The sequence below is a fragment of the Lampris incognitus genome, chromosome 10 (genome assembly GCF_029633865.1).
Source record: "Lampris incognitus isolate fLamInc1 chromosome 10, fLamInc1.hap2, whole genome shotgun sequence".
NCBI classification, from domain to species: domain Eukaryota; kingdom Metazoa; phylum Chordata; class Actinopteri; order Lampriformes; family Lampridae; genus Lampris; species Lampris incognitus.
Window position 1 is genome coordinate 5983127 of NC_079220.1, and position 17500 is coordinate 6000626.

Consider the following 17500-nt stretch of genomic DNA (forward strand, 5'->3'; position numbering starts at 1 on the left):
AAAACAGTTTAGCGTAGGAAGAAAACCGTTTTGTCGGTAGGGGTCAGCTACCAGTTCCATACGCTGGTGGCAACGACCGCTGCCAGTGTAGGTTTGGGTTTGGTAGAAGTTGACATGCCAGCATGCAATGAAGCTAACGCCGGCTGTCACTCGCTCTGTGAAGGAATGTAGCTTAGTTGTGGGACAGGAAGTGGGCTGTGACAATGTAAAATCAGCATTCAGGAGGAATAGCGTCGATAAAGTTAATGCTTTTGGCACATCTGGTGTCGTTATAATCGAGACTTTAACACCCATTTTCCCACTGGTTAGTCCAAATCAGTGGCACGGTGGAGCAGTGGTTAGCGCAGTGGTTTCACAGCAAGAAGGTCCTGGGTTCGAGCCCCGGGGTAGTCCAACCGTGGCGGTCGTCCTCTGTGTGGAGGTTCGAGCCCCGGGGTAGTCCAACTTTGGGGTTATCCAGGGTCGTCCTCTGTGTGGAGTTTGCATGTTCTCCCCGTGTCTGCATGGGTTTCCTCCGGGGGCTCCAGTTTCCTCCCACAGTCCAAACACATGTAGGTCAGGTGAATCGGCTGTAGTAAATTGTCCCTAGGTGTGACTGTGTTTGTGTGTGTGTGGTGTGTGTGTGTGTGTGTGTGTGTGCATGTGTATGTCGCCCCTGTGATGGACTGGCGGCCTGTCCAGGGTGTCTCCCTGCCTGCCACCCAGTGATTGCTGGGATAGGCTCAAGCATCCCTGCAACCCTGAGTAGGATAAATGGTTTGGATAATGGATGGATAGTCCAAATCACTCTGTCTAATGTTTCCCCTTTCATTAGAAATGACGAGTTGGACAAGAATTTAAAAATGGTTAATTTTGGCTGCAGATCTCCTCTTCTGAAACCTGTTGTGTCTCATAAGGGGCAGGTATTTATGATTCTTGAAAATAATGCTGAACTTAGCTTTGTATAACATTGATAGTTTTGATTATACCGTTAATGCAACTTAGCAAAATGTTTTGGTTGTGGGATGGAGGGACATTTAAGTCAGGCTTGCCGTGAAAGTAATGGAGAGGAAAGGGGGGATGATGTGGTTCCTCCTGCAGCTGCAGGCCCCAGCAGTAGACCTGCCGCTGATAGTCTGGAGGCAGAGCCACACAGTCAGGACAGGAACCAGGAGGACACTGAGGTGGGGGGAAATAAATGGAGAAAATGATCAGGATGAAGAAAAGGTTGGGTGGCCAGAGTGAACGGACTGAGGCGAGTGAAAGGGCTGGACAACACGAGAAAAGTAGGCAGACAAAACAAACTAGACAAGCGGGCCAAACTAAACACACGGGACAGAAAGCGCAAGCAGAGCAGATCGCTGCTAAAGTGGCAGAATCTCTTTTGACTGAAGAGGAAGATTTTTTGTTAGATAAACTTAAGAAGATACCCATTAAGATGAAACCTGCAGAGAGGACAAACTGGTTCAAAAGCAAAAAAAATCTCAAAATTAATAGAAGAGAGGACAGATGAAAGCAACAGTGATGGAGTGGTGATGAGAAAAGTGGTGACTATTTTCCAAAATCAGAGAATTCTTAGACGACACCAAAGGTTTAAGAGCAGTTAAGGTTGAAAACATCTTTCTGGACCTGAATTTATTTGTTGATTCTGTTAGAAGTTTGATGAAAAACACGAGGGATCTAGGTGAGGATGTTTTTACCGAACAGAAAATGTTCCGTTTGAAGAAACTGGTTCAAAAGTGGAAACCACAAATAATTGATGATGTTTAGGTGTATGTTATATATTTTTTTCTGCTGGTTTAATGCAGCTTTTTGTATTACAGTTTTGCTCATTTCTTACTATGAGTAATATAAAAATTGCACTTTTAACCTAAACAAACCAGAGCAACGAATGACATGAACAGAGCTTCTCTCTTTAAATTGACTGATCATGTTTGTGCAAAAGATCAGAGGAGGAACCAAGTATGTGCACATCCAGAAAATCTTATTAAGGTGCAAGACAAAAATTGCAAAACTAGAATGAAGGAGTAAGGTCTGCACACTACATTGCCCTGAAAAATGTTTGTACTAGAGACACACAGCACCACTGATAATGCTTCTGAATGGAAGAGGGATTGGAAGGGAGACATTATTTTCAGTGACAAATCTAGCAACAGTGGCGGAGTTGCATTTTATTTTCAGAAATGTTTTCACTGGTTCCGCTTGAAGAATTAGTCAAAGGCCAAATATTGAAAATTAGAGCAACATTTAAAAATGTTACGATGAGTATTATAATGTTTATGATCCAATCCTAGGGAATGAAAGACTGTGTTCTCTAGATAAGTTGCGTGAAATCATTCTAATTCTGAGGAATATCTACTTCTTGCTGGTGATTTTAATTGTACAGAAAAGGATTCTTTAGACAGGACTCATCTAGAATCACATTCTGGTTTCTCTCAGTGGGCTAGCACAGTTAACTGAGTCTTCATAACCCACAACATGTATGGAGGGGTTTTCACAAAAATCAAAGGCAACGTACTTGGGTCCATATAAAAGATAATCTGTTATCCATGGCTAGAGTTGGTTAAAGGTGTTGCATTATCCAGTTGGTTTCTGACCATGCTCATGTATGGTACTCTGTTTTTATCAGGAGTGTTAAACCTCCTACGTGTTAGAATAGTGCTTTTGGGATTTTAATACAGCTCTTTTACATGATACCAACTTCTGAGATACTTTCAGGTTTTTCTGATGTGAATATAGAAACGTAAAATCTGATTTTAGTTCTCTGGAACAGTGTTGGATGTTCGAAAAAATTCAAATCAGGCAGCTGTGCCAGCACCTGGAATTTCACAAGCAATATAGCCAGATCTATGAAAGATACAGAGATTGAGGTAGTGCAACTACAAGGCTTAGTGGATTCCACAGGTGATTGACGCTGTGTATACTGAGTGGTCAGATCAAAAAAGTCTGCTTTCACTAACCCTGTTGGTTATTACAGCTCTTATTAAATGAGGCTCAGATGGATGCTCCTTCACAATTTTTCCTCAGTTTAGAACGTAAGAATGGACAGAGAAAGAACATTCAATCATGCAGTCTAGCAATGAGTTAACACTCAGTGTCATCTAAAATTTTGTAAATATGCAGCCTGTTTTCATGGGGAACTCTATAAAATAGAGTTTAAAGAAGACAAGGAAGCAACCCAGTCATTTTATGATGGTCTACCTAGGGTTGGAGAAACATCTCATGCAGAGCTGAAGCAGAACTGTCTTCTGATGAACTGTATGCCGCTATGCAAAGTCTGGGGAATGGCAAGGCACCAGGTATAGGTAGTTTACCTGTTGATTTTTACAAGTTGTTTTGGCCTGTGATCAGAAATGATGTTCTGTCTGTTCTTCGAAACAGTCTGGCTAAAGGTCACTCTTCTGCCTAAGAAAGGAGACCTACAAGACATACAGACCTGGACACCTGTGTCTTTGCTGTGTTCTTATTACAAGCTTCTTTCCCAAGTGTTGGCTACAAGGTTAAGGAAGATGATAGAGCAGGCCATTCATATTAGTCAGACTTACGGTGGACCCAGCAGGTTAATCACTGATAACATCATTCTAATTCGGGATGTTTTGGATATCTCTAGTTCATTGGGAATAGATACTGGTCTTATTTCACTGGACCAGGGAAAGGCTTTTGACCAGGTTGAGCATCAGTACCTGTGGAAGACTTTCAAAGCATTCGGTTTCAGCCCAGGTTTTATAGCCAAGATCCAAGACCCAGGTTCTGTACTTTGGCATTGAGAGTGTACTTAAATTGATGGTGGTTTGAGTGCTATTAGGAATGAGGAAGGGTTGCTCTTTGTCTGGTATGCTGTACTCTCTCTCATTAGAACCTTTACAGCATAAATCGGGTCAGAATTGTCTGAGCTTTGTGTTCCTGTTTTCAATGTAACTATTAAAATATCTGCTCATGCAGATGATGTTATGCTTTTGTTAAAGAGAAAAGAAATATTGATATTTTATTGGAAAATGTGAACAGATTTGGCTTCATATCTTCTGCATAGGTTAACTGGGGGAAAGTGGGGCACTCAGCGTGGTTGAAGAGGGGTTGATTGGATTCACCTGTAGGGTTAACCTGGAGAAATGGAGGGATGAAAATATTTGAGAGTTTTTTTTGTGGGAAAAGAGTCTTTTGTGCTTAAAAACTGAGAAAGTGTTTTAGAAAAAGTTAAAGGACATCTTGAGAAAAGGAGATGGGTCCTCCCTCATTTGTCCTACAAAGGCTGCATGTTAATTAACAATAATTTGGTATCATCAACCTTTTGACATTGGTTGGCATGTGTGGCTCCGCCTAACAACCTCCTCGCAAGGTTCAAGCTGAGCTCGTGGATTTCCTTTAGAATAAACTGCACTGGATCCCTCAGACTGTACTGTACCTTCCCAAGGCTGATGGCAGTCAAGGAATTATGCATACAGCCATAGTTTATTCAGAGACTGCTCATAGGCCATCTGCATCAGTTGTCTAGGACTGGGCCGATCCTTGTTTTTAATGGACCTCATGAACCCTAACCTTTCCGGATTACCTATTCTTTATTGTAATTTATCCAGTTGCTTGGCACACAAAAGCAACTTACTGAAGGAGAATGCTTCTCGTTAGTTGCTTATGATAATGGTTTTATTTGTCCTGATAATGATGACCGTTTTCCTTTGTTGAATGGTTCTCCTGATTTTAAAGGTTGCAAGACCTGTCTTTTAGAATCTGAAAACGTCATTTTCAAGTAGTTCAGCGGTAAATCAATTTATGAGATGTTTGTAAAAATTCTAAATGGATTGAAATTGAGTAATCGGGTGGCTACATCTGAAGAGCTCACCCGAGCTTGAATTAGGAATTGAAACCAGAGTGGAGGGCTTTGTACATACATCCATCCATCCATTATCCAAACCGCTTATCCTGCTCAGGGTAGCAGGGATGCTGGAGCCTATCCCAGCAGTCACTGGGTGACAGGCGGGGAGACACCCTGGACAGGTCACCAGTCAATCTCAGGGTCTCAGTCCATCACACGGCCTTTGTACAAACAACCATAAACCAAAAAAGCTAGTGATCTGCAGTGGAGGGTCTTACATGGCGTTGTGGCTGTGAACGCTTCCATTTCAGCAATTAATCCAACTGACAATGACAACTTCCCTTTTTGTGCTCAAAGAGAAACAGTTTTTCATTGTTTTTCCGGCTGCTGTCCACTCACATCTTTGTCCTGTCTGATACAGAAGTTATTTTTGTTGTCTAATTGGGTTTTTGTTTTTGATTCAAGTCATCATTTGAAAAATAAATGTCAGCTTTTGAATTTTGTATCAGGACAGGCAAAAATGGCTACAGATGTGAGCCGTAAAAAGAAAGTTGAGTAAACAGTAGATGTTGACGTTGAGGTCTTGTTTGTAAAAACTGCAAGAGACAGATGAAGTGTAGATCTCAATTATTAAGCAAGGGGGAATCTAGGAAATCTAGGCTACACTGCGCTATGGCTGTGAGAGCAGGTTCTGGCTCGCGACCAGGAAGCATCGCTGTTCTGTTGAGGCTAAGGAAGATATTTGCTCTGATTAGACCTAAAATGGCCCTGCGATGGACTGGCAGCCTGTCCAGGGTGCCTCGCCACCTGCTGCCCAGTGACTGCTGGGATAGGCTCCAGCATCCCTGCGACCCTGAGAGCAGGATAAGCGGTTTGGATAATGGATGGATTGATGGGTAGACTCTAGATACGCGCTCTACGATCTGGTGTTTCAGGGGCGCCTTGTGTTCAGTTCAGGATGGAGAGTAGATATTTGGTTTCTTATCGAGTTGAAAGAAGCGTATCTCTCTTCCCCGTCTTTCTCTTTTCAGCATCGGCTTGACCTGGGGTCCTGTGATGGATTGTGAATTTTCTTTTGCTTGTTTTGATGTAAAGGAGTGACTTAGTTACTGTAAAAATGGTCAGTTTTGTTTTTTTAATGAATAAAGAGCAGTCTTAAACCCCTCTCTCTCTCTGTCTGTCTGTCTGTCTATCTGTCTCTCTCTTGCTCTCCCCCCCCCCCCCCCCCGTTGTCTTTAATCCCAGATATGGGCAGTTTTCCTATGTACTTCTTTTCTTTTCTCTCTCTCGTTATCTCTCTTGTCCCCCGTGTGTTTCTCTGGTACTGAACTGGCCCAGCTCAGATCGATTCAATTCAGTTCAGTTTGTTTCCATCCAGTCCAGTCCTATCAAACCCAGTTCACTCCAGTTCAGCTAAATTCACTGCAGTTCACTTCAGTTCAGCTAAATTCAGTTCAGGTCAGCTCAGTGAGACTCGACTGACTCGACCATAATTAAATATTGTATTAATACAGTAAATGATATTGCCAAGGTATTTTGCACTAAGCTGAGGACAACAACAACAACAACAACAACAAGGACAGGTCTTATAACAAACAACAACAAACAACAACAGTCAGATGAGGATGATTCAATGTAAATCTGAATTTTGTAATGGCAATTTTTCTGTGTGTGTGTGTGTGTGTGTGAGAGAGAGAGCGAGAGAGAGAAGTATGTTTGTCTGTTTTTATGTCTTTCTCTATATAACAGCTTTTCCAACATCACTTTGTTCCCTTCTTTTCTCTTCTCCCCCCCCCCCCCCGGTCTGTCTATCTTTGTTATTCTGTCTGTCAGCGAGTACTTAGATCCTGGTCAAACACTCCTCAGAGGTTTACCTGAGTCTGGGGGCACGTGAAACTTACCTATCCCTACCACACACACACACACACACACACACACACACACACACACACACACACACACACACACACACAAACACACCTATCGCTACCACACACACACACACACACACACACACAAACACACCTATCGCTACCACACACACACACACACACACACACACACACACACACCTATCCCTACCACACACACACACAAACACACCTATCCCTACCACACACACACCTATCCGTACCACACACACACACACACACACACACAAACACACCTATCCCTACCACACACACACACACACACACACACAAACACACCTATCCCTACCACACACACACACACACACACACCTATCCCTACCACACACACACACACACACACACACAAACACACCTATCCCTACCACACACACACACACACACACACACACACCTATCCCTACCACACACACACACACACACACACACACACAAACACACCTATCCCTACCACACACACACACACACACACACCTATCCCTACCACACACACACACACACACACACACACACACACACACACACAAACACACCTATCCCTACCACACACACACACACACACACCTATCCCTACCACACACACACACACACACACACACTTCCTTTGCCTCTCTCCTGTCACTCCCCTGTTTCCTCCTGTGTGAGTTATGACAGGGCTCGCTGCCACGTTGCAAAGCAAAAAAAGGCAAAACATGGAAACAAAATACACCAGAATGTTCCATGTTGGAAACAACCGAGCACTTTCTTTTCCACAGTGAAAATAAACCGCAAACTAAACGAGTCAGTGGCTCTCAATCAGGTCCTCAGATACAATCTCATGTTATTTTTCATCAGCGCGGTTAAACCAGCGCCTTCATTTCTGTTAACGAACACCGAGACAGAATAAGGACACGCTGAGCAGAGCACCTGCATGTCACTCACACCTGCATGTCGCTCACACCTGCATGTCGCTCACACCTGCATGTCAGTCACACCTACATGTCACTCACACCTGCATGTCACTCACACCTACATGTCACTCACACCTGCATGTAGCTCACACCTACATGTCACTCACACCTACATGTCACTCACACCTACATGTCACTCACACCTGCATGTCACTCACACCTACATGTCGTTCACACCTGCATGTCACTCACACCTACATGTCACTCACACCTACATGTCACTCACACCTGCATGTCACTCACACCTACATGTCACTCACACCTACATGTCGCTCACACCTGCATGTCGCTCACACCTGCATGTCGCTCACACCTACATGTAGCTCACACCTGCATGTCACTCACACCTACATGTAGCTCACACCTGCATGTCACTCACACCTACATGTAGCTCACACCTACATGTCACTCACACCTGCATGTCACTCACACCTACATGTCACTCACACCTACATGTAGCTCACACCTGCATGTCACTCACACCTACATGTAGCTCACACCTGCATGTCACTCACACCTACATGTAGCTCACACCTACATGTCACTCACACCTACATGTCACTCACACCTACATGTAGCTCACACCTGCATGTAGCTCACACCTACATGTAGCTCACACCTACATGTCACTCACACCTACATGTAGCTCACACCTACATGTAGCTCACACCTACATGTCACTCACACCTACATGTCACTCACACCTGCATGTAGCTCACACCTACATGTAGCTCACACCTACATGTCACTCACACCTACATGTAGCTCACACCTACATGTCACTCACACCTACATGTCACTCACACCTACATGTAGCTCACACCTACATGTAGCTCACACCTACATGTCACTCACACCTACATGTAGCTCACACCTGCATGTAGCTCACACCTACATGTAGCTCACACCTACATGTCACTCACACCTACATGTCACTCACACCTACATGTAGCTCACACCTACATGTAGCTCACACCTACATGTCACTCACACCTACATGTCACTCACACCTACATGTCACTCACACCTACATGTAGCTCACACCTGCATGTCACTCACACCTACATGTAGCTCACACCTGCATGTCACTCACACCTACATGTAGCTCACACCTGCATGTCGCTCACACCTGCATGTCACTCACACCTACATGTCGCTCACACCTGCATGTCGCTCACACCTGCATGTCACTCACACCTGCATGTCACTCACACCTACATGTCACTCACACCTGCATGTCGCTCACACCTGCATGTCACTCACACCTGCATGTCACTCACACCTGCATGTCACTCACACCTGCATGTCACTCACACCTACATGTCACTCACACCTACATGTCGCTCACACCTACATGTCACTCACACCTGCATGTCACTCACACCTACATGTCACTCACACCTACATGTCGCTCACACCTACATGTCACTCACACCTGCATGTCACTCACACCTACATGTCGCTCACACCTGCATGTCGCTCACACCTGCATGTCACTCACACCTGCATGTCACTCACACCTACATGTCACTCACACCTACATGTCGCTCACACCTACATGTCACTCACACCTGCATGTCACTCACACCTGCATGTCGCTCACACTTACATGTCGCTCACACCTGCATGTCACTCACACCTACATGTCGCTCACACCTACATGTCACTCACACCTGCATGTCACTCACACCTGCATGTCGCTCACACTTACATGTCGCTCACACCTGCATGTCACTCACACCTACATGTCGCTCACACCTACATGTCACTCACACCTGCATGTCACTCACACCTGCATGTCGCTCACACTTACATGTCGCTCACACCTGCATGTCACTCACACCTGCATGTCGCTCACACTTACATGTCGCTCACACCTGCATGTCACATTCACAGCATTCACAGCTGCATGTTGCTCACAGCTGGCTGTGACCGACTGTCCTGTTTTAGGCAATTCATAGATTTATTTATTTGGTATTTATTTATAAGGTAGTCTGCAGGGAGGGCTGCAGACTACCACATGCCTCCTCCAATACATGTGGAGTCGCCAGCTGCTTCTTTTCACCTGACAGTGAGGAGTTTCACCAGGGGGACGTAGCGCGTGGGAGGATCACGCTAAACCACCTAGTTCCCCCTCCCTCCCAAACAGGCGCCCCGACTGACCAGAGGAGGCGCTAGTGCAGTGACCAGGACACATACCCACATCCAGCTTCCCACCCGCAGACACAGATAATTGTGTCTGTAGGGACGCCCGACCAAACCGGAGGTAACACGGGGGATTCGAACCGGCGATCCCCGTGTTGATAGGCAACCGAATAGACCGCCACGCCACCCGGACGTGAATTTGCATTTTGCTGTAATCATATGCACACAGTGCAGAGTGTGTGATGTGGACCCCTGAGAGGTTATGTAGATGTGTTTTGATAAAGAGTGTGATGAAACAATTAGAAACTGGATCGTTAAACATGTTTCCTTCCTTCTGTCACTCTTTCTTTGTCTTTCATCACTCCCCTTTAAACAGTGCTGCTGTGAAACACAATAGGGATGTACTGAAAAACACGACATCACAATTCTCTCTCTCTTACCCCCCCCACACACACACACACACAGATGTTAGTGTGTGTGTGTGTGTGTGTGTGTGTGTGTGTGTGTGTGTGTGTGTGTGTGTGTGTGTGTGTTTACATACTGAGTTAACTTGGCCCAGTGAGCCCACAGCTGTGGCTATTTGGCAACCTGGGAACATCCCAGAATTTGTCTGTTTATTCGTTCGATTACAAATGTGTGTGTGTGTGTAAATGTTTGTATGGATGTGTATCTGCGTGTTGAGGGTCGTGTCATTGTGTGTAAGAATTTCATTTAAGCAAGTGCAGATAGCCCTGAGTGTGTGTGTGTGTGTGTGTGTGTGTGTGTGTGTGTGTGTGTGTGTGTGTGTGAGTGTTGTCTGGTGCAGTCAGACATGACCATTTCTTTCTGGGGGGCGTAGAAGGCTATTATAGATCCAGATGGTACAGGTATGGCGCTTGATTGAGTACACACACACACACACACACACGAGCCAAAACATTAAGACTAGGTGACCCCCCCCCACAGACCGATGAGCCAAAACATTATGACCACACAGCTAAGCCAAAACATTATGACCAGGTGACCCCCCCCCCCAGACCGATGAGCCAAAACATTATGACCACACAGCTAAGCCAAAACATTATGACCAGGTGACCCCCCCCACACACACAGACAAGCCAGAACATTATGACCAGGTGACCCCCAGACAGATGACCCAAAACATTATGACCACACAGCTAAGCCAAAACATTATGACCAGGTGACCCCCCCACACACACACACACACACAGACAAGCCAAAACATTATGACCAGGTGACCCCCCCCCACAGACCGATGAGCCAAAACATTATGACCACACGGCTAAGCCAAAACATTATGACCAGGTGACCCCCCCCCCCACACACACACACACACAAGCCAAAACATTATGACCAGGTGACCCCCACAGACAGATGACCCAAAACATTATGACCACACAGCTAAGCCAAAACATTATGACCAGGTGACCCCCCCCCGACAGATGAGCCAAAACATTATGACCAGGTGACCCCACAGACAGATGAGCCAAAACATTATGACCACACAGCTAAGCCAAAACATTATGACCAGGTGACCCCCCCCCCAGACAGATGAGCCAAAACATTATGACCACACAGCTAAGCCAAAACATTATGACCAGGTGACCCCCCCCCTCCAGACAGATGAGCCAAAACATTATGACCAGGTGACCCCACAGACAGATGACCCAAAACATTATGACCACACAGCTAAGCCAAAACATTATGACCAGGTGACCCCCCCCCCCCCAGACAGATGAGCCAAAACGTTATGACCACACAGCTAAGCCAAAACATTATGACCAGGTGACCCCCCCCCCCCAGACAGATGAGCCAAAACATTATGACCAGGTGACCCAAAACATTATGACCAGGTGACACAAAACATTATGACCAGGTGACCCAAAACATTATGACCAGGTGACCCCACACAAACGGATGAGCCAAAACATTATGACCAGGTGACCCAAAACATTATGACCACACAGATAAGCCAAAACATTATGACCAGGTGACCCCCCCCCCCACAGACAGATGAGACAAAACACTATGACGAGGTGACCCCCCCCCCCACAGACAGATGAGACAAAACACTATGACGAGGTGACCCCACACAAATGGATGAGCCAAAACATTATGACCAGGTGAGCCCCCTCCCAAGGACAGATGAGCCAAAACATTATGATGAGGTGACCCCACAGACAGATGGCCCAAAACATGATGACCAGGTAACCCCACAAACAGATGATCCAAAACATTATGAGCAGGTGACCCCACACAAACAGATGAGCCAAAACATTATGACCAGGTGACCCCCGCCCCCACAGACAGATGAGACAAAACATTATGACCACACAGATAAGCCAAAACATTATGACCAGGTGACCCCACACAAATGGATGAGCCAAAACATTATGACCAGGTGACCCCCCCCCCACACACAGACAAGCCAAAACATTATGACCAGGTGACACCCCCCCCCCCACAAACAGATGAGCCAAAACATTATGACCAGGTGACACCCCCCCCCCCACACACACACACACACACACAGATGAGCCAAAACACTATGACCAGGTGAGCCCACAAACACATACACACAGATGGGCCAAAAATTTATGACCCAGTGAACCCCCCCCCCCCCGCACATATGAGCCAAAACATTATGACTAGGTGACCCCACAAACATACACACATATGAGCCAAAACATTATGACCAGGTTACCCCACAAACATACACACAGATGAGCCAAAACATTGCAGCCAGGTGACCCCACAAACACACAGATGAGCCAAAACATTATGACCAGGTGAACCGAATAACGTTGCTCATCTCCAAACAAGGGCACATGTCAAGGTCTGATAGATTAGACGGTAAGCGAACAATCAGATCTCATAGTCAACGTGTTGGATGCAGGAGAAATGGGCAGGAGTAAAGAGTTGAGCGACTTTGACGAGGGCCAGATTGTTATGGCCAGACGACCGGGTCCAGAGCATCTCTTAAACGACAAGGCTTGTGGGGGGCTCCTAGTCAGCAGTGGTGAGTACCTATCGACAGTGGTCCAAGGAGGGACAAACCATAGGTGTTGGGCACCCAATGCTCACCAATGTGCGAGGGCAACGAAGGCTACCCTATGTGGTCCCAACTGACAGAAGGTCTACCGTGGAACATCACAGATCATTTTAATGATGGTTACGGGAGGAATGTCACAGCACACAGTGCATCACATCCTGCTGCGTATGGGGCTGTGTAGCCACAGACCAGTCAGAGCGCCCATGATGACCCCTGTCCACCATTGAAAGCACCTGCGATGGGCGTGGGAGTGTCGGAACTGGACCTTGGAGCAGTGGAAGAAGGTCACCTGGTCCGATGAGTCCCGTTTTCTATTAGATCCCGTGGATGGCTGTGTACGTGTGTGCTGTTTACCTGCGCAGGTGATGGCACCAGGATGCAACTGTGGGAAGATGACAAGCTGGTGGAGGGAGGCTGATGCTCTGGGCAATGTTCTGCTGGGAAACCCTGGGTCCGGCCATTCATGTGGACGTCAATTTGACACCTACCACCTACCTAAACATCGTTGCAGACCAGGTACACCCCTTCACGGCAATGGTATTCCCTGATGGCGGTGGCCTCCTTCAGCAGGATAATGTGCCCTGCCACACTGCACACATTGTTCAGGAATGGTGTGAGGAACATGATGATGAAGTATTCAAGGTGTTGCCCTGGCCTCCAAATTCTCCAGATCTCAATTCGATTGAGCATCTGCGGGATGTGCTGGACCGACAAAGTGATCCATGGCATCTCCACCTCAGAACTGAGAGGACTTGAAGGATCTGCTGCTAATGTTTTGGTTCCAGCTACCACAGGACACCATCAGGGGTCTTGTAGAGTCCGTCAGCGGTCTTGTAGAGTCCATGCCTCAGTGGGTCGATGCTGTTTTGGCAACACGCGGAGGACCAACAGCATATTATTAGGCAGGTATTCCCTGATGGCAGGATAATGCACACTGCACACATTGTTCAGGAATGGTGTGAGGAACATGATGAAGTATTCAAGGTGTTGCCCTGGCCTCCAAATTCTCCAGATCTCAATTCGATTGAGCATCTGCGGGATGTGCTGGACCGACAAGACGGATCCGTGGCGGCTCCATCTCTCCACTGACAGGACTCGAAGGATCCGCTGCTAATGTTTTGGTTCCAGCTACCACAGGACACCTTTAGGGGTCTTGTAGAGTCCATGCCTCAGTGGGTCAATGCTGTTTTGACGGCACACGGAGGACCAACGGCACATTATTAGGCAGGTGGTCATAATGTTTTGGCTCATCTCTGTGTGTGTGTGTGTGTGTGTGTGTGTGTGTATATATATATATACACTGATATGTTTTGGCACGTGTCTGCACACACACACACACACACACACACACACACACAAACATCCCAGAATGCCAATTGATAATATTGGCCCCTGGTCTGCTGTGGCTTCGAGACTCTCCGTGAACACACTAACCAACATAAATAAAACTAATTCAAATTATTAGACTCGTTATGAATAACATTATCCACTTCAACGCTCCCTCACCTCACTTCGACCTTCATTTTGTTTCCATCCCTCAGTGAATATCACAGTGGTCCTCTCATCACAGACATTTCCTTTCTTTCCCCCTAGCTTTTTTTTTTTTTTGCTTTCTCATATTTGTTATCTCAAACTTTCTATTCATTTCTGCACCATTTTATCCTCCATACCTTTTCAAAGCAATCCTCCTTTCATCTTTCCTTTCCACCTCTGTCGTCGTCTTAAACCCTTATCCTTTTATTATCCATTCTTCCTTAAACCCTTGCATCGGGGGCAACACGGCGTCATTCGGAGTGAAGTGCCTCGGCTGCTGAGGGGCAGAACGGCCATATATCTGGGCAAGTCTTCATATACGACTTATTTATATTTCACCCCAGACAGCAAAATTGCTGTGGCCCCGACCCGTCCCACACCCGACACTTTCATCCGGCCCACATACCGCGTGGAATGATGGCACTTGGGCGGTCCGCTCCTGTTTGCCAGATCTGGGCCAGAACCAAGCCATAGCAATGCCGCATGTGCCACATATTTGCCAAAGGTGGCCATATTTGTTTTGTGACATTTGGGCCATATTCACCATTTACCACACGGGCCACTTCAGGGTCCCATCCAGATCACATGTTGCCCAGAGCACCGCAGCTTTGCCAAAAAAGGCCCACATTTGATTTGGCATATTTGCTATTATACATGTGGGCCACTTCAGGCTCACATCCATTTTGTCAGGGCCAGAAGAAGACCATCAGTGCTGCAGCACTGCCTGAAGTGGCCCACATCCGGATGCTGTCTGGGACACAATCTGTTGAATGGGACCGCTGCGTCACGTGCAGACGATGCGCGTCAACAGCATGTAAAACGTTTGGTACTGTATGACTGCTGTTAGAGCCACCTGCAGTATCTGCATGTTAAATATGAATACAAGCACACGCCCACGCTACCTGCAGCCCGAGTTCAGGAGTCAGTGTGGTCGAAGTGACAAACATCCATTCTAAACTGATCCCTCCGTCTGCCATTTGCACAAGTTTACTGTTTACAATACCGCTGCATGTCAGGGAACTGTTCTACAGACGTTCCCTGGTTCTTGCAATTTGATTTCTCTAAGTACCCCCCCCCCCCTCAATTTCCTTCCCCAGTTGTAGCTGGCCAATTACCTCACTCTTCCGAGCCATCCCAGTCGCGGCTCCACCCCCTCTGCCGATCCGGGGAGGGCTGCAGACTACTACATGCCTCCTCCCATACATGTGGAGTCGCCAGCCGCTTCTATTCCCCCCAGTTCCCCCTCCCCCCCGAACAGGCACCCCGACCGACCACAGGAGGCTTCCTACCCGCAGACACAGCCAATTGTGACTGTAGGGATGCCCAACCAAGCTGGAGGTAACGCGGGGATTCGAACCCGAGATCCTCGTGTTGGTAGGCAAAAGAATAGACTGCCACGCCACGCCGCGTCACGCCACCCGGACGCCCCGTCCTCCAAGTACTTTTATTTCCCACTTGTGTGTTGAGCCAGCAAAGCGAGCCTTCGTGTTGAGAATAAGCATAAACTTGCTTTTCATACATTACATGACACAAACTTGATCTGTGGACTGTATAAAAAAGGTGGATGTAGCGCCTGTGACACCACCCATTGGTTTCAGAAGGGGCATTTTGAAGCCTTAACTTTGGCTTTATGCTCGGCTCCATCTTGTCAGTTGTTGGCGCCAGAAAATCCAAATTTGGGAGACAGGGCGGCGCATGGGTGGAGCTAACGCGTCTATAATCTAATACCTAAACATATCGTCCCCCTGGCGAAACTCCTCACGTCAGGTGAAAAGAAGCGGCTGGCGACTCCTCATGTATCAGAGGAGGCATGTGGAGCAGCGACGGGGAAATACACATTCTCCATTGTGAATCATCGATCTGAGCTGGCCGCAGATAAATACAGGAAAGTTGATATTTCTGGTGAAGTAGAGATGACATTCCCACAAGTGCTTTTAACGATACACCTCCTGTTCACGAGAACTAGTAGGGTATTTTAGCGTTTGCGCGACAATACACACACTAAGATATTAAGTGCAACAAAACTGCAGGAACAGTGTGTATTTTCGGAACAACGGGACTTCGGAGCAGTGCACTTTTGTTCTCGGGGTAACGGGCTGTCGGTCCAATGGGGCATTTTTGGGACTTTTGGGCCTTTAGGGCCCTTTAGGTGGGGCTATCTTGACACAAGAATGACCGGGATTTCACTCCTACCTAAAACAACCACAGGCGGTCAAAACGACCACCAGTTTTTAAACTCTATATTCTGTCAAGGTAAATACCCACTTGAGATATTACTGCACTACATTTGTTAGTATGTCTGTTTGAAACTAGCTGACACCAAAATGAACATTTCAACAACTTTAATACTATTTTTCAAACAATTTAAAATGGCCGCTGTCCAACGCCTGTACATACTGCAACGCCTCGGTGGTAGTCATGGTGCGTCTGTAACGGCGTCTGTAAGCAGACATGTTGGACATGATCAAAAATCAAGTTTAGACTATTTCTCTGCACTGGAGGACGCTAGTGTGTCTCTAGGACAGAACGAAAAATGTGTTTCCATTTCAACTGTGCGAAATATTGCTTTGTCGAATCATCTGAAAAGCGTCAAAACTTTTTTGCGATATTTCAGAGTTTTCTTCAAAATTCACGTGTTTCCATTGCTCGTTGTTTAATTCGCAACTTCACATGACGCATTAAGCAGGCTAATGGAAAGGCCGCGTGGTTTGAGAACTGGAAATAACTTGTACACGTGTAACAATCACGGGTGATTAGACTAGCTAGCCCTTGGCTAACGGGTCGGACCCTTTAGTTTACTGGTTAGCGCAGTCGCCCCCGTGGTGCGGGCGACCCAGGTTCACTTCCCGGGTTCTGCGGCGGATTCCCGGCTGCCCGCCTGAATTCACTACATTGGTGCCAGAAGTGGGACGGCGAGACCGTGAGGCCATCAGAAGCGCGTGCGCCCAGAGGCGTGAGGGTGCTGAAGCGCGGGGACGCCCTTCCTGAAGGAGGGGGGGGGTAGTGTAACGACCACGGGTGAATAGACTCACTAGCCCCTAGCTAACGAGTCGAACCCTTTAGTCGCCTGTGGTGCAGGGGACCTGGGTTCGAGTCCCGG

At 46.9% G+C, this 17500-nt stretch overlaps 1 protein-coding gene across 1 annotated transcript in view; it reads right to left on the reverse strand.

The window, feature by feature from the left end:
- Positions 1 to 17500, reverse strand: part of cacng3b (calcium channel, voltage-dependent, gamma subunit 3b) — a 48590-nt gene that overhangs the window by 29217 nt on the left and 1873 nt on the right. The gene's annotated exons all lie outside the window — the stretch shown is intronic.